Source organism: Diabrotica virgifera, chromosome 5 (assembly GCF_917563875.1).
Source record: "Diabrotica virgifera virgifera chromosome 5, PGI_DIABVI_V3a".
In the NCBI taxonomy this organism is placed as follows: Eukaryota; Metazoa; Arthropoda; class Insecta; order Coleoptera; family Chrysomelidae; genus Diabrotica; species Diabrotica virgifera.
Window position 1 is genome coordinate 22,431,944 of NC_065447.1, and position 23,235 is coordinate 22,455,178.

The 23,235-nt window shown below is 32.8% G+C and overlaps 1 protein-coding gene and 1 long non-coding RNA gene across 2 annotated transcripts in view; both read left to right on the forward strand.

Annotated features, from left to right (window-relative positions):
• Nucleotides 1–23,235, forward strand: part of LOC114332988 (protogenin A-like) — a 470,567-nt gene that overhangs the window by 327,258 nt on the left and 120,074 nt on the right. The gene's annotated exons all lie outside the window — the stretch shown is intronic.
• On the forward strand, nucleotides 4,450–14,459 carry LOC126884953 (uncharacterized). Its single transcript, XR_007698208.1, has 2 exons — nucleotides 4,450–4,827; nucleotides 13,479–14,459. It is a non-coding gene; the product is annotated as an uncharacterized LOC126884953 (long non-coding RNA).

Genomic DNA, 23,235 nt, shown 5'->3' on the forward strand with positions numbered 1-23,235 from the left:
TCTAAGAAAAGCGGTTTCATAAATAATGCAAAAACAAATAATTGAAAAAGAAAATCCATTAAGTCACACTATAGACTATAGTTCACTGAAAAGAGTTCAAAAACCTCTACAAAAAACACTGCCATTAAGAAGTTCATTAATAAATAATAAGCAAAAACGTTAACGATATCAATTTTCCGAATAAACAGCAGTAAACTTACAATTGAAATTATCGTTGCTGTAATTTTGTACTCAACACTTTATTACTATAAGTTATACAGGGGTCATCCAAAAAGTAGAGTAAAGGAGGGTAAGAGTACGCACTTAGTTTATTTTGGGTTGTAACTTAGGGGAAGAAAGACATAACAATACCTTATTTGTTGAATATCGATCTTTATTTATTAAACAAAAAAACATTCCTGTAAAAAATATATTTTGAAAAAGTGTCATTTGCGTACTCTCGAGCTCTAGGGAGGCTAAAAGTACGAATGAGTTAGGGCTTAGGGTAAAAGTACGCACTAGTTAAGAGTCTTACAATGGTCGTAAACGAAAGGTCCGCTTTCTTCATACGCTAAACAGGCCTCATGCCACCATTCTGCACATATTCCACATTGAATCCAATTGTCATTAAATGACTGTCCACATCCTGGGCACTCAACAGTCTCTTCTGATTCTCGGTTTGAGCTGGTAGATGGTTTGGGTTGCTCAATATCAAAAATTAGTTTAGTTTTGACGTTTGAAGCTTTCTTTTTGGTTTCTTTGTCACTATCTTTCATATTTTTCCTTTTGATCTGTTTTTCCATCCTTGAAATCTTTAGGCTGCGTACTTTTAGACTCATGTGACATATTTCAAAGAATGGCCGCTTCGTGCCTGCACTAAACAGACTCTTCTCTTTAACTTCACTCATTAGATAACTAATCGTATGGTCTTTGCCTTAGAATAGAATAGAATAGAATTTATTTAGAATAGAATAGAATAGAATAGAATTTATTTCATCAAATATACAAAATTTCTTTTGTTCTTGACAAGTCAAAAGAGTACGTACCTACATTATAAAATTTTGACAAAATTTAAAAGATAAATATTATAAATTATAATCAGATATACAAACAGGTACTAACAAAAAATTTAACACACTATGTAAAAACGTAAAGACATGAAATAAACTTAAAAACATGAAATATCGTCATAATCGGCAAAAAAACCCTGACCAAACTAGTGTACTTATTATAATGTATTATAAGCGGTACCTAAGTACTCTGTCTTTGTGTAAAAACAATGTTTTAAAAAGTGTGATTTTATTTTATTTTTAAACGATTGTAAATGAAGACTTTTTACTTCATCTGGCAAAAAATTGTACAAACTAACATCAGTTGAGTTTTTTATACTTTTCGTCAACCTAAAACGTTGTGCTCTAATAGCATTACTCGATCTTGTGTGGTGATCATGGAAGTTGGAGTTTATGTTAAACTTACTTTTGTTGGAATGAATTTCAATCAGCGTCTCATATATATATATAGAGTGAAGGTAGTGACATAAAACCTAACTTCTGAAATAAAGGTTCACAGTGTTCCCTATACTCTGCTCCAGCAAGTATCCTCACTACTTTCTTTTGTAACTTAAAAATTCTGTCTGCATGACAAGAGCCACCCCAAACAGTTATTCCGTACTTTAAATGGCTATGGAACAGTGCAAAGTAGATCATTTTAAGGGTACTTTTAGGGATCATAAAAACTAAGTTGCGTATCAAAAATATAGTTGTAGCAAGTTTAGAACTTAAGTAGTCTGTATGAGCACTCCAGTCCAAATTATCATCTAGGAAAATTCCTAAGAGTTTAACACTATTTCCTAAGACATACTTCCGGTCAGAACTAAACATCAAATTCTGATTTTTGTCTTCATTTAGCTTCAGATCATTATGCAAAAACCAGTTTTTTGCTTTCTGAGTATCACTATCTATTTTAATTTTCAAATTATGATGATTAATGTCAGTATTTATGAGAGTGGTATCATCTGCAAAGCACACACATTTTATGGGAAAAGTGTAGTGAAATAGATCGTTCAGATAAATAAGAAACAAAGTGGGTCCTAGTATTGAACCTTGAGGAACCCCGTATTCGACCGTGTTCAAATCAGAATAGCTATTATTAAGAAAAACTGCCTGTTTTCTATTTGTTAAATAAGATCTAAATAGATTGAGAGTGGTTCCCCTTATACCATATTTATGCATTTTTTCCAACATTAATTTATGCGAAACACAGTCAAAAGCTTTGGATAAATCACACAATGTCAAAGACACGAAATGACCTTCCTCCATGCCGTCGACTATATCTCTCACAATTTTCTGTATAGCTTGTGTAGTGCTGCACTTTTTTCTAAAGCCATATTGGTTACAGTGAAGTATTTTGTGTTTATCTAGATATTCTATCAAACGAGTATTAAGAATGCTTTCAAAAATTTTACCGAAAATGGGAATGATAGAGATGGGACGGTAATTTCCAATTTCATCTAAAGACCCTTTTTTGAATAGTGGCAACACTTTTGTTACTTTTAGTACATCAGGGAAAATCCCCTCAGTAAGGCAATTATTATAAAGTAAAACTAATTTGTCAATAACAATATCAATAGTTTCGACAATTATTTTTTTGTTTAAAAAATAAAAATCTGTACAATGTGAATTTTTCAAGCCAAGCAAAACATTTCTGATTTCAATATCAGTAACAGGTAGTAAAAATAAAGAGTGGCAAGGAGAGTGTACATCTTTCAAAATATCTATAGCTACATTTTCATTTGTAGAACTGAAAGAACCTCTAATATTTTTAGCTTAACCCATTAACGCCGAGAAAAAAAATTGTTTTCGACAAAATTTATTAAAAATCGTTAAATGTAACAATATTCTGTACATAACAATAGAAACAATAAGAAAATTTTTTGTAAATGAATCAATTATTGAGAAAAAAACTGTTCCCATATGGGACCACTAGGCGCGAACCCGGTAGATGTTCGTTAAGAGTTACTTGGTAAGAAAATTGCGAAACAAAGGACCACATCTACTTTTGGCTTAACAATAAATATTAATGAATATACTAGAATAACAACTAGATCAGCAACTTGTTTAGATAACATCTTAACAAACATAGACAGTGGGATAATTGGTTGTGGAATTGTGGACCCATGTATCTCTGATCATCTTGCTCAATTTATTAACTTAAAAATAAAATCTGAAAAAAATCATAGTGCAACTACATACACAAGACGTATAACGAGTAATGGCATACTGAAGTTAAAACATTCGTTAAATAACGTTGACTGGTCTTTAGCTATTTCTCTCAAAACAGCAACAGAATTAGCTCAATTTATTACTGAAATGTATCAAAAGTTAACTGAAATCAATTTTCCATTAAAAAAATTGCGAACTCATAGTAAAGCTCCAATTTCTTGGTTTGATGATGAATTAAAACTTATGCGAGAAAATCTTTCCACGGTCAAGGTAATTGCTGACGTTACAAAAGATTATAGTGAATATAATAAGTTTAAGAAGCATTATAGATCAACAATATCCTTAAAGAAAAAACTAGCTTATGGGTATTTCTTTTCATATTCTGAAAATATATCTCGTGACAGTTGGAAAGTTATAAACTATCACAGAAATAAAGTTCAAAATAAAAAAGTTTGTCCTAGTACGATCTCATCAAACGATTTCAATAATTACTTTACTTCAGTAGCTAAAAATATTAGAGATTCTTTTAGTTCTACAAATGAAAATGTGGCTATAGATATTTTGAAAGACGTACACTCTCCTTGCCACTCTTTATTTTTACTACCTGTTACTGATATTGAGATCAGAAATGTTTTGCGTGGCTTGAAAAATTCACATTGTACAAATTTTTATTTCTTGAACAAAAAAATAATTGTCGAAACTATTGATATTGTTATTGACAAATTAGTTTTACTTTATAATAATTGGCTTACTGCGGGGATTTTCCCAGATGTACTAAAAGTAACAAAAGTGTTACCACTATTCAAAAAGGGGTCTTTAGATGAAATTGGAAATTATCGTCCCATCTCTATCATTCCCATTTTCGGTAAAATTTTTGAAAGCATTCTTAATACTCGTTTGATAGAATATCTAGATAAACACAAAATACTTCACTGTAATCAATATGGCTTTAGAAAAAAGTGCAGCACTACACAAGCTATACAGAAAATTGTGAGAGATATAGTCGACGGCTTGGAGGAGGGTCATTTCGTGTCTTTGACATTGTGTGATTTATCCAAAGCTTTTGACTGTGTTTCGCATAAATTACTGTTGGAAAAAATGCATAAATATGGTATAAGAGGAAACACCCTCAATCTATTTACATCTTATTTAACAAATAGAAAACAGGCAGTTTTTCTTAATAATAGCTTTTCTGATTTGAACACGGTCGAATACGGTGTTCCTCAAGGTTATAACATTTATAAAACCAGCGGAAATATAAATATATTAATTTATATAGTTTTTACAATCCTTTTCTAAGTAAATCCAAATATTTTTGTCAGTTCTTTATAGAAATTCAAGTCAAATAAAAATTTATAACCCGCCTATGAACTGTTTCACAATACCTTGTTATATTCTTAGAAGAAATGCGTGTTAGAGGTAATTTTCCAAGCGTTCTTCTTGTATTGGTATAACTGCGTATTTGTCATAATCATATTCTAGAATTATGACAGAACCAGAAAGCAATCATTGGCCAATTCAAATGTCAAGTAAAAATCGTGAGTCGTGATTGGCTGTGACGAACGAAAAACCGAAGTTTAATTCGACATCGATAGAAAGATTTAGAATGTATTGCAAAGAACGCGGAGTCTGAAAATAGTTTTTGACGGATAAACATGTCAAAAAGTTAGATTCTAACCGGCATATATTAGTTCCACAAAAGAATTTCCAAGTTAAATTTGGGATATATTAAAGTTCTTTTGTTGAGGATAATTAATGGGTTGATCATTTAATAGTGTAGCAGTTCTGTTGTTTAGTGAAATTTTGATTTATACGCTCTTGTAAACTTATGGTATGGCGTATTTAATCCTTTATGAAGCCGGTGAGCTGTTATTACCTTTATAGCTGGTTATAATAATATTGGTTATGGTTACATGGTAATGGATTAAACCTAAGTTTCCTGGATTAGAAAACTAGAGGTAAATTAGCATTTTCCTGTTTGTTATGGTATAATACCTACATAATATCACCATAGCAGTGGAATTTTCCAGTCATCCGTCGAGTGACGTATGAGTGATCTGTCAAAACTTTCCGATGGTGAAGTAATGTTGTGACAGATGAATATTTTCAAAGTTTAAGGTATAGTGACTATTTTAATTAAAAATTTAGATTCAAGGATTAAAGTAATTTTTTTTTGATAAATATTAATAATTTTTTTAATTTAAAAATAAAAATATAACAAGTAAACTTTTGATTGGATGAGAAAGATATTTGCTTCCATCATTATAAAAAGATTGTTAAATCAAAATTGTGAATTAACCATATAAAAATTAATTGAGATAAATATTTTTGGAATGATATTTGACAAGTGACGTAACTGACAGTTGTTATTTTCAAGTTTCAGTAAAAATAAACATTTTTCCTTTTTAATAATATAAATGCAATATTTCAAATGTGTCAGATATCAAGTCAATAAACAATAAATTTGCTTATTTTTTGGTGCACCATATCTATTTTATAGAAAGTAGATATATTTTAGTCACAGGTAAATATCGCCAATGTAACCTATAAAACCTAATGTTTGTTTTGTTTTTTTGACAGGAAAAGTTTTCAATAAATATGTAATTTTATTTGTCCTGTTTATTTATAACTACCTATTAGCAAAAATTTTAACCACACATTTAAAAGTATTTTAGAGTATACATATCAAGAAAATATTGGATTGTATAAAAGAAACTCCTGGTAAGGCGCCCTCAAACAAAATATATCCAGGATCATTTCTATATAAACACCCTAGGATATCTGTGTAAGTACTCTTATTTCATTTGGTAATAGTAGTTGATACTCCCTAGTTCCTTAAACGAACCTATGATCCGCCACCGCACAACCATGAGCTGCCGCAGCAAGTAGCTTTTAGAAATATCCCCTAATTTTTCTCCAGATCCCTTTCTATTTAAGAAATAGTATTCATCCTACTAGAACTCTTCTTCCACCCTATTTCTAACTGTTACAAATGGCGCCCAACGTGGGGCTCGACTCATTTTTAGCCTCCTTCCGGCTCCAGTTGTACGCAAACTGTTACAAATGTCGCCCTAGAATGTGGGGCCGATTCATTTTTCTGCCTCTTTCAGTGTCCAGCTACAAAGTGTCGAGCTACAAATAGCACCCAACGTATCAAGCTACAAATCTGTCTCATTTCTTCCCCAGTCCTATCATTAAGTTGTTCCCAAACAGTTTACTTTTTTTAGCTAGTCCCAACTGTTTGTCAACCTAAATTATTTTTTTGCCCCAGATTTGAGATCAATTATACTATCATATCAGTATCCTAACGTAGTTTAGCCCAAAACGCTAAAATTTATGTCGGTAACCTAGAAAGAGCCCCTACATTTTCTTTTAAAGTTACGAAGTGGTATAAATTTTTTAATAGGTATAAATATGTACTCATTGTAGTGTATCAACATTATTTTTATGTATGTATTTATGGTAGATGTTGATACAGTACCCATGGTGAAAGCATTATTTGAATTTTTTCTAAATATTGATGAGTATAATATAGACAGGTAGTCTATATAAGTAGTGTTGAACATTTTGATATTGAAACTATTTAAAAAGTATAACATTATTGTTGTATTTGTGCATTTATTCATAATTGATTGACAATTTTTTACAGAATAACTTGATTTTGTGATATTTTTTGTTCGTCGTTTGAGTATATGTGTATAGTCTGGTAGTTTCCGTTTGAGCTTTTAGTCCCATTATTTTTTTCTCAACTAATCTAGCTTTGTCAGTGTCATAAGGATACCAAAGGTTAGTTGGAGCCTACGTGTAAATTATTTGGAGCCTATCTGTGAATTAGTCCGAGCCTACCCGTGAAGTAAACGAGTTAGTCAGTCCGATTAATACTTTTTTTTCCCTTCTTGTACCAGAATACATCACAAGTGTAATACTCGTGATAGAGGAAGCGTGCTTAGTTGTCTAGGAACACTTCCATTAATTATCGGAACAAGAACCATTGTTGGTGTTTCCTGTGTAAGCTCATTCGAGAAGCAAGTTTCAATATTGTTTGTGTTTGAATATCCCTGTTGTGTCTAAATTTTTTGAGTCTGTTGTTCCCTGTTAGTATGTGAGTGTGAATTTTTGACAAATAGTTCATTGACCCCTCTTTTATTTACTGAATGATTGTAGGCCAAGAGCAGAAGCTGTGACAAGACTGGTGATTTGGGATCCGGTTACGTTGGACAGGTGACGTTTGCTTTCGTTTGATAAATAGAAACGGTCCTTTGTTGAAAATCATATTTTCTACTATTCCCTTCTGTCTTTCCCTTGCGTGTTACTTTCACCCCAGTTTTAAAAATGAAGTCTACCCAGGTAAATGATCTGAAAACAGAAGAGTTATCTTATGAACTGTTCATAAGAGGTTTTAAGGTACAAAATAAAAACGTTGAAGAAAAACGTAAGTTATTGAGAGGTCAGTTAAGTAAAGAGACTACCTCATCTGCAATCGATTTTACTAAAAATGTAGTCGATCCAGATAAAGAGTTACCTGCAATTCAGGCAATACTCAAAGATTTGCAAAATATTGCAAAAACGATGGATGCACAGTCAACAAAGGCTGACTTTGCTCGTTTCAAAACAAGGTCCACTCATCTGGATTTCAGATTAGAAAATTTCCCTGACAATGTAGATGAAAAAGTAAAAGAAGTTATTGAAAACTATAAAATGGATTTATTGATGTTGACAGGAGATGTCTTGGAAAAGGAAGAGACATCCGATAATATGTCCATCCCATCGACTAGTGATACAACTTCAGTCCCTGTTGCCCCTATTAGTTCAGTTTCGGCCCCTATTATACAAGTTTCAACTCCTGTTAGAGTTTCTGATTTAAATATCAAATTTAATGGTGAGAGTAAAGCCCTTCCCACATTTTTAGAAAAAATAAGAGATTCTGCTAGGTCCAGAAATATTTCTCAAGATGTCCTTTTTAGATCAGCTTTTGACTTATTTGACGGAAACGCTGCCATTTGGTATAGAAGTGTTAGAAATACAGTTAACAGTTGGAATGAGTTGATAACCTTACTCAAAACTGCTTTCCTACCCCCAGATTACAATGATAATCTCTACGACGATATTAAAAGTCGAAAACAAAAAAAGTCCGAGTCAATCACTATTTATTCCTCAATCATGGAGAATCTCTTTAGACGTTTGGAAGAGTACCCATCTGAAGCACAACGAGTTAAAATCTTAAGAAAAAATATTTTAGTGGATTATATTCCACTCGTAGCCCTTCAAGATTTTCCCACGGTAGAAATTTTAGTCTCTACTGTTAAACGTTTGGAGCAAAATGTTTTGCCTCTGCTTCAAACTACAAAAGGTCTTGCTGGTATCTCATTAGAAGATACAGAGAAACCCCAAGAGAATTTTCAGGTACTTGATAAACAAGACAAGCCTGAAAACCCCAAAAGAGACAAACCAGAAAAGCAAGATCATCCTTTTAAGAAATCCAATACCAATTCCAGACAGAGAAATGAGAGACCCAATCCTCCAGAAGATACTGATGAAAGACATCAATCTTCTTCTTATCCTCCAGAAAGACATCAATCTTCTTCTTATCCACCAGAAAGACATCAGTCTTCTTATCCACCAGAAAGACATCAGTCTTCTTATCCACCAGAAAGACATCAGTCTTCTTCTTCTTATCCACCCCACAGAAATCAGTCTTCTTATCCACCTCCTTTGATGAAATCCCCTCCCTACCAAACACAAAGAAACCCTAAAAAAATTTTTTGTTGTTTTTGTGGTAAGCACAATCATGTTTCTCGCGATTGTAGATACAGAGAAATATTTTGTTCTCATTGTGGTCAGAGAGGTGTGAGCACTTCCTCCTGTAAGTGTCAAAAAAACTAGGTAGTGTGCAGCCAGTCGGCAGTTGCACTCCAGTTAGAGTTAAGCCCGACAAACCTTCCCGAAGCATACTTAACCCTCTTTTTGAAAAAGATCGTGATAAACGTCCTCACATTAGTATTTCTATCTTTTCTAAAATTTTTATCGCTCTTTTAGATAGTGGTTGCACTACATCCGTAGTAGGTGCCACTGGAATTAAATTTTTGAATTCCCAAGGAATTAGTTATAATTCTACTCCCTGTAAACATGTCTGCTTAGCAGATGGTTCTCATAAATCCGTAGTTGGTAATATTGATCTTCCAATTGAGGCGGATGGTGTTTCCCAAATGGTAAAATTTCTTGTAGTACCCTCCGTTCCCCATAGTTTTATTTTAGGAAGTAACTTTATGCATACATTTTCGGTGTTGTTGAATTTTAGAGATAGAACATGGCATTCTTCCCAAAAGGAAGAGAAAACCGAAACTTTGTATTCTGTAGACTCATTTTCTCCCACCGAAAAGAATTTAGTAAATTCAACAGTCGCTTCTTTTGAGGAAATTTCTAGTTCTAAATATATTGGAAGAACCAATAAGATTGAAATGGTTATTGACACTGGTGATGCAAAACCATTTAAGAAAAGACAATATCCTTTATCCCCATACATGAATAAAATACTACATGAAGAGTTAGACGATATGTTACGATTAGGAGTAATCGAACCAGCCCAATCCCCATGGTCAAGTCCTGTATTATTAGTAAAGAAAAAGTCAGGTGAATATAGGTTTTGTTTTGATGGTCGTTCATTGAATGAAGTCACTGTTCATGATACATATCCTTTGCCCCAAATAGACAGAATTCTTTCGTTACTTAGAGGAGCTAAATGCATTAGTTCCATTGACTTAAGAAAAGCTTTTTGGCAAATCCCGCTGCATCCTGACTCTAGGAAAAAGACAGCCTTTAATGTTTCTGGTAGAGGTTCTTTTCAATTCACTTCTGTTCCCTTTGGTTTGTGTAATAGTGCACAGATTCAACAAAGATTAGTTGATGCTATCTTTGGACCTGAGTTTGAACCCTATATATTCTGTTATTTAGATGACATCATAGTATGTACCCCATCTTTTGAAGAACATATCCAATTGTTGAAAACAATAAGAGATAAACTTAAAGAAGCAAACTTGACCATTAACATCGATAAGTGTGATTTTTTTAAATCTGAATTGAAGTATCTTGGTTATGTGTTGGTAACAATTCCCTTAAAGCAGATCCTGAAAAAATCTTAGCTATGGTTAATTATCCTAGGCCATCTAATTCTACTGAAATTAAAAGATTTATAGGTATGTGTTCCTGGTATCGTCGTTTCATTAAAGATTTTTCCAGTTTAGCCTCCCCTATTAATGACCTCCTTAAAGGTCATCGAAAGAAAAAACAACCAGTAGTTTGGACTAGTGAAGCTGAAAAAGCTTTTTTGAAAATTAAAGAACTCCTAATTTCTGCCCCTATCTTAGCCCAACCCAATTTCGAACTTCCTTTTGTTGTGCAATGTGATGCATCTGACACCGGTCTTGGTGGTGTCTTGACTCAAACTATTGATGGAGAAGAAAAAGTTATAGCTTATGCTAGTAGGTCCCTTTCCCGAGCTGAAAGAAATTATTCAGTTACAGAGCGAGAATGTCTCGCAGTGATCTTCGCTATCGAGAAATTTCGAGGTTATATTGAAGGAGTTAAGTTTTCGGTCATTACTGACCACCATTCACTTCTCTGGTTGAATAAACTGTCCAATCCTACAGGCAAATTAGCCAGGTGGGCTATGCGCCTTAGACAACATACTTTCGATTTGATTCATAGAAAAGGAACATCCCATTTAGTCCCTGATGCTTTATCCCGAGCCCATACCAATGATACCCAAAATGTTAATTATCTAGAAATAGATATAGATAGAATAGACCCTTGGTTCGATGATTTAAGATCGAAGATACTCCGTTCCCCTGATAATTTTCCACAATGGAAAGTGGAAAATGATTTTATCTACAAGTATGCCCCATCCCCAAATTCTTTCAAGACTAATGATGTTGAATGGAAAATTTTAGTACCCAAACCCCAAAGATTAGAAGTTATGCAATCTTGTCATGAGCCACCTACATGTGCTCACTTTGGATTCTATAAAACTTTGTCCCGTATTCAAGAAAGGTACTATTGGCCAAAAATGCGTTGTGATGTGCTTAAGTTTGTCAGATCATGTAGAGTGTGTGGTGCTCAGAAAACACCAAATCATGCTCCATTAGGTAAAATGGGTAAGCAAAGAGAAGCTCAATTCCCCTGGCAGATAGTTGCCGTTGATCTGATTGGTCCTTTTGTTCGTTCAAAAAAAGGTTATACGTGGTTATTAGTGGTTGCTGATTGGTTTAGTAAATATACCTTAGTCCATCCTTTGAGGAAGGCTACAGCTAAGAGTATAGTTGAATTTTTGGAAGATAATGTCTTCCTGATGTTTGGTGTCCCCCAGTATGTGATTTGTGATAATGCCTCAAATCTGAACAACCCTCTTCTAATTAATCTCTGTAGTAGGTATAATGTTCAGAAAGTATGGTTTAGCCCCGTGTATGCACCACAATGTAATTTTGTGGAAAGGAATAACAAAACTATTGGAACAGCAATCCGTATGTATGTAAAAAACCACGTAGATTGGGACAAGAATTTAGCAAAGATCAGACAAGCTATTAACACTGCAAAGCATGAAGTAACTGGATATACCCCAGCTTTCCTTAATTATGGCCGTCATGTTCCCCTAAGTGGAAATTACTATGGTATTGATCAAAAAGATCAATGGAACCAAGATCTAGAAATTATTCCTGGTAACCGTGATATGTACGCTTCAGAAGTAAAAGGATTAAGTCAAGTCTTCGAAAAAGTCAGGGCTAATCTTCGAAAAGGATATGAACGTAACACTAGAAGTTACAACTTACGAAGAAGAGAAGTCCAATTCCAAGTAGGAGATAAAGTATGGAAAAGGAATAAAGTCCTGTCTAATGCAGCTAACAAGTTTATGTCTAAGCTAGCACCGAGGTACATTGAAGCTACTGTCCGAGAAAAGTTGTAACCAGTGGTGTATCGTCTCTCTGATTTAAACGGTTCTGATCTTGGTAAATGGCATGTTAAAGATTTAAAACCTTTTGTATCTGATGAAGATAATATGTCATCCCCTTAGTCCTGATTCCCTATTCTCTGTTCCCCTTAATTTTTTTATTTTCCTTAGTCTTGATAAGAAAAAGACATCTTCTTTGATTTGGGTATGTCGTTTTTAGTCCTTGTTTTATACCCTTTTTTAGTCTTCTTTTATTTTAGTCTAGTTGTTGAACTGAGTATATTCCCTGTGAGACGTTTAACGTAAAGTTACCGATCTCGACTTGAGACAAATGAGTACATTCTGTCTCATTGAGGTATTTAGAATGGAGATTCTAAATCCTCACTTTTGCTGAACCGTTGCCGATAAAAATTCCCTGAAACTCGCTAGGCTTTTAGTGGAGTTAAAGCAGATGCCTATCTGCTGAGCCTAGAGCTCAAATGATTTTTTTAGTTTTTGAAAACCACTCCCGGTTAGGCAACGAGGTGATGAGGCTGTGTCTGCTCTGGTATATGGTATATATTATATGATATATTATATAATATATATATCACTTGTGTTACTGTTGTGAATGTCAGCGAGGTCCACACAGGGCATAAGATTTATTTCTTCCCCAAGACACAGAAACTCTTGTCACCTACAGTTCATTTTAGAGTCATGAAACATGTTAGTCTACTCGACTTTAAAGAGTCTGGCGATCGATGGTACGCTAGCCCAATCCGTAACGTTTGTTGTTTGTTTAATTTAATCCCCACTTGCCATCATCTAAAAAATAATAATAATAATAATTTTTTTTGATGTGATTGTTTTGCCTCACTCAAGGAATCATGGTTGATTTCTTGTTTAGTTTATCGAAAACTGAATATTCTATCCGAGTTTTCTCTTTTCGGAGGAGGCTGTTATAACATTTATAAAACCAGCGGAAATATAAATATATTAATTTATATAGTTTTTACAATCCTTTTCTAAGTAAATCCAAATATTTTTGTCAGTTCTTTATAGAAATTCAAGTCAAATAAAAATTTATAACCCGCCTATGAACTGTTTCACAATACCTTGTTATATTCTTAGAAGAAATGCGTGTTAGAGGTAATTTTCCAAGCGTTCTTCTTGTATTGGTATAACTGCGTATTTGTCATAATCATATTCTAGAATTATGACAGAACCAGAAAGCAATCATTGGCCAATTCAAATGTCAAGTAAAAATCGTGAGTCGTGATTGGCTGTGACGAACGAAAAACCGAAGTTTAATTCGACATCGATAGAAAGATTTAGAATGTATTGCAAAGAACGCGGAGTCTGAAAATAGTTTTTGACGGATAAACATGTCAAAAAGTTAGATTCTAACCGGCATATATTAGTTCCACAAAAGAATTTCCAAGTTAAATTTGGGATATATTAAAGTTCTTTTGTTGAGGATAATTAATGGGTTGATCATTTAATAGTGTAGCAGTTCTGTTGTTTAGTGAAATTTTGATTTATACGCTCTTGTAAACTTATGGTATGGCGTATTTAATCCTTTATGAAGCCGGTGAGCTGTTATTACCTTTATAGCTGGTTATAATAATATTGGTTATGGTTACATGGTAATGGATTAAACCTAAGTTTCCTGGATTAGAAAACTAGAGGTAAATTAGCATTTTCCTGTTTGTTATGGTATAATACCTACATAATATCACCATAGCAGTGGAATTTTCCAGTCATCCGTCGAGTGACGTATGAGTGATCTGTCAAAACTTTCCGATGGTGAAGTAATGTTGTGACAGATGAATATTTTCAAAGTTTAAGGTATAGTGACTATTTTAATTAAAAATTTAGATTCAAGGATTAAAGTAATTTTTTTTTGATAAATATTAATAATTTTTTTAATTTAAAAATAAAAATATAACAAGTAAACTTTTGATTGGATGAGAAAGATATTTGCTTCCATCATTATAAAAAGATTGTTAAATCAAAATTGTGAATTAACCATATAAAAATTAATTGAGATAAATATTTTTGGAATGATATTTGACAAGTGACGTAACTGACAGTTGTTATTTTCAAGTTTCAGTAAAAATAAACATTTTTCCTTTTTAATAATATAAATGCAATATTTCAAATGTGTCAGATATCAAGTCAATAAACAATAAATTTGCTTATTTTTTGGTGCACCATATCTATTTTATAGAAAGTAGATATATTTTAGTCACAGGTAAATATCGCCAATGTAACCTATAAAACCTAATGTTTGTTTTGTTTTTTTGACAGGAAAAGTTTTCAATAAATATGTAATTTTATTTGTCCTGTTTATTTATAACTACCTATTAGCAAAAATTTTAACCACACATTTAAAAGTATTTTAGAGTATACATATCAAGAAAATATTGGATTGTATAAAAGAAACTCCTGGTAAGGCGCCCTCAAACAAAATATATCCAGGATCATTTCTATATAAACACCCTAGGATATCTGTGTAAGTACTCTTATTTCATTTGGTAATAGTAGTTGATACTCCCTAGTTCCTTAAACGAACCTATGATCCGCCACCGCACAACCATGAGCTGCCGCAGCAAGTAGCTTTTAGAAATATCCCCTAATTTTTCTCCAGATCCCTTTCTATTTAAGAAATAGTATTCATCCTACTAGAACTCTTCTTCCACCCTATTTCTAACTGTTACAAGGTTCAATACTAGGACCCACTTTGTTTCTTATTTATCTTAACGATCTATTTCACTACACTTTTCCCATAAAATGTGTGTGCTTTGCAGATGATACCACTCTCATAAATACTGACATTAATCAACATAATTTGAAAATTAAAATAGATAGTGATACTCAGAAAGCAAAAACCTGGTTTTTGCATAATGGTCTGAAGCTAAATGAAGACAAAAATCAGAATTTGATGTTTAGTTCTGATCGGAAGTGTGTCTTAGGAAATAGTGTTAAACTCTTAGGAATTTTTCTAGATGATAATTTGGACTGGAGTGCTCATACAGACTACTTAAGTTCTAAACTTGCTACAACTATATTTTTGATACGCAACTTAGTTTTTATCATCCCTAAAAGTACCCTTATAATGATCTACTTTGCACTGTTCCATAGCCATTTAAAGTACGGAATAACTATTTGGGGTGGCTCTTGTCACGCAGCCAGAATTTTTAAATTACAAAAGAAAGTAGTGAGGATACTTGCAGGAGCAGAGTATAGGGAACACTGTAAACCTTTATTTCAGGAGTTAGGTATTATGTCACTGCCTTCACTCTATATATATATGAGACGCTGATTGAAATTCATTCCAACAAAAGTAAGTTTAAACATAAACTCCAACTTCCATGATCATCATACAAGATCGAGAGATGCTATTAGAGCACAACGTTTTAGGTTGACGAAAAGTATAAAAAACTCGACTGATGTTAGTTTGTACAATTTTTTGCCAGATGAAGTAAAAAGTCTTCATTTACAGTCGTTTAAAAATAAAATAAAATCACATTTTTTAAAACATTGTTTTTACACAAAGACAGAGTACTTAGGTACCGCTTATATAATATAATATTACTAGTTTGGTCAGGGTTTTTTTTTGCCGATTATGACGATATTAATTTCATGCTTTTATGTTTATTTAATGTTTTTACGTTTTTACATAGTGTGTTAAATTGTTTAAATTTGTTAGTACCTGTTTGTATATCTTTTCATTATAATTTATAATATTTATCTTTTAAATTTTGTCCAAGTTTTATAATGTACGTACTCTTTTGACTTGTCAAAAACAAAAGAAATTTTGTATATTTGATTCAATAAATTCTATTCTATTCTATTCTATTCATCATATTTGCAGCACATTGTTTTCCCTCGGCTTAAAAATTCAATGCGTGCGCATCTTCATTTTTTGTTTTCTGGTACAGAAACCACAAAATGAGTTAATCCCTCGTACCGAATATCTCCAATTCGAGAGTCACTTCTTGCAGCTGCGGACATTCTTCCTGGTGCTTTCGGTGGGATTTTATATATTATTGGATACATTTGGATAATATCGCGTGTAAATTCCAATTGGCTAATGTTACTACCAGATTTTCTATACAATTTGCATGCATTTTAATGTTCGCGTCCACTAAGAGCCGTTTTACATGACCGAGATTTACTTCGAAATTGACGCTGATAACTACCATGAAAAATTATCTAATAAAAATATTAGATGTAAAACACAAGATTTACTCCGAAATTTACCAAGATAATTTTCAATATAAAAATTTAGAACCTGTTCTATATGCTAGAAAGTTTTCAGAGTAAACTGCGCGCGTTTCTGCGCAGAACGTTAAATAACGAGGTGGTGTTTACGATAACATAAACTTTATAATTACAACACATGCTGATTTGTTTATTCAGTGAAGTATCTTTGCTTTGTTCAAATTATTCATTTTTGCACAAGAATTGACTTCTCTATCCAAATATATTACTAAAAAATAAACAAATGAAAGTTGTAACTTATAACCTTAAAATGCCATTTCACATTTCTTCTTTTCTTATGTTACCTCTGACTTAGTTTTCTTTCATCAGTGGCCTTTTATTTATAACAAAATTCTATTTAATGTCAGTCACATTACACACTACGCATGCGTTTCACAACAATTATGTTAAGATTTAACTGTAGGTGTAAAACAAGGAACAATGGAAAAATTGTATAAATTTACTACATAAATTTTCGTTATTATTCTTGAAATAATTTTCGAAGTAAATCTCGGTCATGTAAAACGGCTCTTAGTATGTAAAAATAGGCCAATACCATTTTTTTGGAACTGATTCCAATTCGATAACAAGATAAATCGATATCCATCAAATCAGTACCATCTATATTATTATTGTATTTTGAAAACAATATTTTTAGCCTCGGAACAACAATGTTTTTTCTCCTGTCTTGAAAACCTTTTAACAGGTCTAGTTGCTGTATTCTAAAAAGTTCTGAAGGGCTTGAACCAGCATACTTTGAGTAATCAGACTCTAGAAAATCATACACTGTAGAAACCAAATCCCTTTCTTTGCAAAAATCTGAATTTTGCTCCAGCGTGAACATATTTAGACCTCCATCAGTTGGCGCATATGGAATTGCTCTGCTAGTACGGGGTGGATCTAAGTGGTATCCTCTACGATCGTGTCTTCAGCAGTACCTTCGATTCTAGTATCATTCGAAAATCCAATTTTCGCGCCAGGAAGACAGCTGGTTCCGATTTCGATTGTCAAATAAAACCCGCTTCATTGTCATCTGTCGAATCTTCGTCTGTCAAAATGTTAGTATCTGGAGTTTCTATGTAAACGGCAGAAACATCATTATTACTTTTGTTTTTCTCTAAAAGCTATATGAAGATCTTTTTTCAAAGAAATTCCTCTAAAAATAAGAAAAGTAAAAAAATAATAGTGAAAACAACATATCCATCAAACCGCCTAGCGGTTCCATTTGGGAACACCCATATTTTTGGCCTATTTACGAAAAAACCAAAAGATGAAGTATTATGAAAACCTGTACAAGTTATTTATTAAAGTTTGTAGAACATCTTTTGAAAACAAAAACGGGGATAATACTGCAAAAAATAATAAATAAAACACTTACACGAAACGAATGTCCATATTTTGTCACAAACAAAACCAACCGTAAATTCAAAAATTTATTACACTGGAAAATAGGTATAAAACTAAATTTGGGTTTGTTCATTCAAGAAGAGGTAACCTTGAACTACAAATACACCGAATCTCTCTGCTAAATTTTACCTAAAAATATGGTAAATTGACTCCGATGCGTACGCAATTTGTTGGCTCCATATGGTACCCGTAGGCGTTAATGGGTTATATTAATACAACATATGCCTACCACTGTTAAGTAACCTTAAACTCTTACGTTTTAGAGTAAAAATATTACATTCCGAAGGTGAAAAAGAACAATTTACCTTATAAAATCCAAAGATAGAGTGTCAGGTGGATGACAATATGGTGGGTTCTTCTCCAGTTGAAAACACACTGAAACGTGATATCACGAAATTCCTGCAGAGATGCTAAGTGTTTAAAAATTCCCTGCGTACTTTTAGAAGACCGCGTACTCTTACCCTCCTTTACCTTATGATTGCAATAATGCGAATTATTCCCAGTAATTCAAATTGGTAACTTTTTCTGTGAAACTACATTATATTTACTAATGAAGTAAAAACCTCACATGTAGGTAGGTGGTATATAATTTATTAAAAATTTTTTTCTAAAAATGATCCAAGATGGATAAAATCACAAACGTTTTCGGACCAATCAGTCCATCATCAGGTGGTAGAAACCTAAAATAAGCAAACCACTGTATTAAAAAAGCCAAGATGAAATTTGACTGTCTGAAAGTTAGGAAAATTACAACATGTGGTTACTTACTTCAGATCCAAAGTAGTTGGAACTAGCTACATATTTAGGTCAAAAGACCTTAATGTAATAATAATTATACCATTTAGGCTACAAAAATGTCGACAATAAGTCGATGTCACAAGAAATTAAATTGCAACGGTATTACAAAGTGGTCTTCATCTTGGCCTCAAACTGACAGACTAAAATATGACATTGAACGGATATTGACAAGACCTTCTAGGGAATTTTATGTGTATGTAGTTATATTGTATTTTAGAAATGCAAAAAATATAAAAAATATTTTTACTTAACTGAATGAATTTAATTAGATATTAAATAAATGAGTAAGAATAAACAATTTAAATTAATAGTCACATGAAATTATTTATGAAAATTTCATGGCGTGAAAGCGAAAATTTTGCCAACAGGTAATGACGTCACTTGGTAAAAAGAAGAACAAAAAGAAAAATAAACTGAAGAAAAATAAAAATAAAATAAAAAGAAAATTATTAGATAATAATTATAAGGTAAAAGAATTAGTGAATAAATCTGGAATTTGGCTATAATGAAATGTAATATAGTTGATAGCTGGTGGTTGTTGGACACCTCTAATATACAATCCTTCAGTTCATCTAAGTTAAATTGTTGATATTAGTGTTTGTGATCATTGGACTGGCAGATATGTGTGTGCCTTTACAGGTCTCTTATCCTTTGTGGAGGTAGGTTTAGGCATGTTTGTCTCTTGTCAGTTTGTTGACCACAAACATTTTCATTTTGCTTTCTATTAGCTTTGTTATATTCAACAAGCAAGACCTTCCTCTACTTTTTACTATACATTTATCACACCATTACCTACAATGTTAATCTGAGAACTATTTTGCCAATTTGTCATGATTATTATGTGATCATTGAGCTGAAGGATATGTGTGTGCCTTTGCGTGTCTCCTATCCTTTGTGGAGGTAGGCTTAGGTTTTCATGTCTCTGTTGGTCCAGTAACCACATAAAATGTTCATTTTCTTTTTAACTTTAATTTAATTTCTTTACCTAATTTTATTTTCAATCTCTCTTCAAGTTAGACAACCATTAATTCAAGGCCTACAATTTTTGTTTTATTTTATAATGCATCATTTCTACCTTATTTTCACCCTCGTTTTATTCCCTCTATATTTTTATTTTTAATTTTAATTTTATTTTCACATAATTTTCAAACAATAATTTGGCATCATATCATTATTTACTTCACACCATATTAACTTTCACTTATCGTTTTCTTATTTACAGTTCACAGTACTTTCTCTTAAATAATACATCCATTTAGTACTTTAATCTCAATTCCGTTAAACCATAGTATTTTACTTAGTTGTGTTTTATTTACCCTATTACATCTAATTGAAATTAGACAACCAGTTATACTGTTACATTATGACTATCAACTATATTACATTTCATTATAGCCAAATTCCAGATTTATTCACTAATTCTTTTACCTTATCTAATAATTTTCTTTTTATTTTATTTTTATTTTTCTTCAGTTTATTTTTCTTATTGTTCTTCTTTTTACCAAGTGACGTCATTACCTGTTGGCAAAATTTTCGCTTTCACCGCCATGAAATTTTCATAAATAATTTCATGTGACTATTAATTTAAATTGTTTATTCTTACTCATTTATTTAATATCTAATTAAATTCATTCAGTTAAGTAAAAATATTTTTTATATTTTTTGCATTTCTAAAATACAATATAACTACATACACATAAAATTCCCTAGAAGGTCTTGTCAATATCCGTTCAATGTCATATTTTAGTCTGTCAGTTTGAGGCCAAGATGAAGACCACTTTGTAATACCGTTGCAATTTAATTTCTTGTGACATCGACTTATTGTCGACATTTTTGTAGCCTAAATGGCATAATTATTATTACATTAAGGTCTTTTGACCTAAATATGTAGCTAGTTCCAACTACTTTGGATCTGAAGTAAGTAACCACATGTTGTAATTTTCCTAACTTTCAGACAGTCAAATTTCATCTTGGCTTTTTTAATACAGTGGTTTGCTTATTTTAGGTTTCTACCACCTGATGATGGACTGATTGGTCCGAAAACGTTTGTGATTTTATCCATCTTGGATCATTTTTAGAAAAAATTTTTTAATAAATTATATACCACCTACCTACATGTGAGGTTTTTACTTCATTAGTAAGTTTTTATTATGGTATACAGCCAATGAGAGGAATCTTTTCCTTTATATTACATTATATTTCTTAATATTTGACAGAATGTTAAGGAAACATGATATGTAATTAAGCTCTTCTTCTTCTTGATATCCCTGTCTACATCCACACATGTTGTGTTGAACCAGGTTCGGAGGTACTTTAACCAGGATGTTTTTCTTCGTCCTGGACCTGACTTTACAACTATTTTTCCTTGCAAGATGGATTGTAGAGGGGCATATCTGGATTCATTTCGCATAATGTGTTTGAAATATTGTAACTTTCGAGATTTGATGGTGGTCAGTACGTCTGGGTTTTTCTTCATTCTTCTGAACAGCTTCTCATTTGTGACTCAGTCAGTCCACAGGCTCATTAGGTAGTAAATCGTAATTGTGTAGAGTTCATACTAACGTAAGAAACCTATTATAAGTGCGTACTTGATCTGAAATACGAGGTGATCTAGAGTAAATTTCCATTTTAGTCGTACCGCACTAAGTTGTAAACAGAGTTTTAGGTGCAGGACGGATGACATCCTGTAGTCAAGACGTTTTTTTAACAAGCGGTATAACTAACAGAGGATATAAAACTTTTGTTGTTTCTGGCGGTCAACACTCAAGAGCAAGAATATTCCGTTTGCAGTTCAGAAATGTTTGTACTTCTCAAGCAATCAATGCTTGAGCCACTATGCATCTGAAAATACTTAAATAAGGGATAACTTTAATGTAATGTAAAGCGTTTTGGTAAAATTGTGGGTTGCGGGTCAGGCCACTTTGCATCTCATAGCGTCAAATATTCAATGCACAAACCACTTTTGTGTTATAGTTGTATTTCATAGCAACATTTTGTCTTCATAGTCATAAACAGAAACGTCAAAATGCATCAACAAGAACCAGAAATATTTTATAGCTCGAGTTTAAAAAAGGCAAGTAAATAAATTGCTAAAATAAGAAAATCTACGGTTTCGTTTTGATTAAAATCTGTCTTCCTCCATCCCCCGATAGTACTATTTCTAGGTCTACCTGTTGTCAAGGAGGCTCTAAGGAAGACAGATTTTTTACCATTCCGACCGTAGATTGTCGATATAAATTAAAAGTATCCCGCCAGGAATGTTTTCCTGGCGGTGCCTTTTGGTATGTTTATACCTGGGTTAAGCAGAAAGCTTGAATTGAGTCGAAATTCATTTCGCTTATTCCCCGTTAGAGGGCGTTCTATCCATACTGCGATATAAATTATTTTAATTTATATCGACAATCTACGGTCGGAATGGTAAAAATCTGTCTTCCTTAGAGCCTCCTTGACAACAGGTAGACCTAGAAATAGTACTATCGGGGGATGGAGGAAGACAGATTTTAATCAAAACGAAACCGTAGATTTTCTTATTTTGTTAATGCCATACTCTGCATAGAGTACAAAGACTCGTTTCATATGGGCTCTCTGAACCGCAAAGTGGAATGTTTTCCTGGCGGTGCCTTTTGGTATGTTTATACCTGGGTTAAGCAGAAAGCTTGAATTGAGTCGAAATTCAAATAAATTGCTGGTGTGGGAACGTAAAATTCTTTGAATGATATATGTCCCTTGCAGAGACAACGTGACAAACGAATGGAGACGCAGATACAATAACGAGCTAGCAGCTAGAGTCTCTATTCGGGAAAGAAAATCTAGTCAGATATATAAAGGCCAATAGACTCAGATGGGCAGGGCATGTGCTACGCAGTAACGATAATCGCCTTATAAACAATGTGTTCTGGGAAAGGCCAGATGGAAGAAGGTCTGTAGGACGGCCTAGAAAAAGGTGGAAAGATGCAGTCAAAGAAGATCTAGAGAAAATGGGAGTGCGACAGTGTAGACAAGGCGAAAACGGCGGGTTCTTTGGAAAAAATACTCTCATGAGATTTTTTTGCATAATCACATTCGTGAGACATTCCAGAATAAGATTCAAGAAGTCGCCCACGCGAAAAGTGGTCCAAATTTTTTTTTTACAATTTTTTTTAATCAAATTGTAAAAATCAATATTTTTGGACCGGACAATTTTTTTTTAGGTTTTTTGGACTATTCTGGATAAAAAAGGTCTCTTATAATTTTTCTCTAAAGTTGATAGTTTTCGAGGTAAAAGCATTTTAAAATTGAAAAAAAAAACGAAAAATGGCGATTTTCAAGGCTTAATAACTCGGTTAAAAGTTATTACTATGAAAGTCAGAAAGTGACTAAATCCTGAAGAAATTTTTGTCATTACAGTAGAACCTCGCAAATCCGAACTAATTGGGGGGACAGCCTGTTCGGATTCCGAAAAGTTCGGATTATCCGAAAGTTAGCCTTAACTAGTAGTTCAAAGCTTTCATTGTGATTTTGAGTAGCCAAACGTTCTCGCAAGAGTGTGGACAATATTTTTGGACTCAAGTTGACTACGAGAGAACCAAAGTAAGTTTGTGTTTAACCTTTATAAACACTTTATAAACCTATATATTAAAGTATAATATTTATTTTTGAGAAATT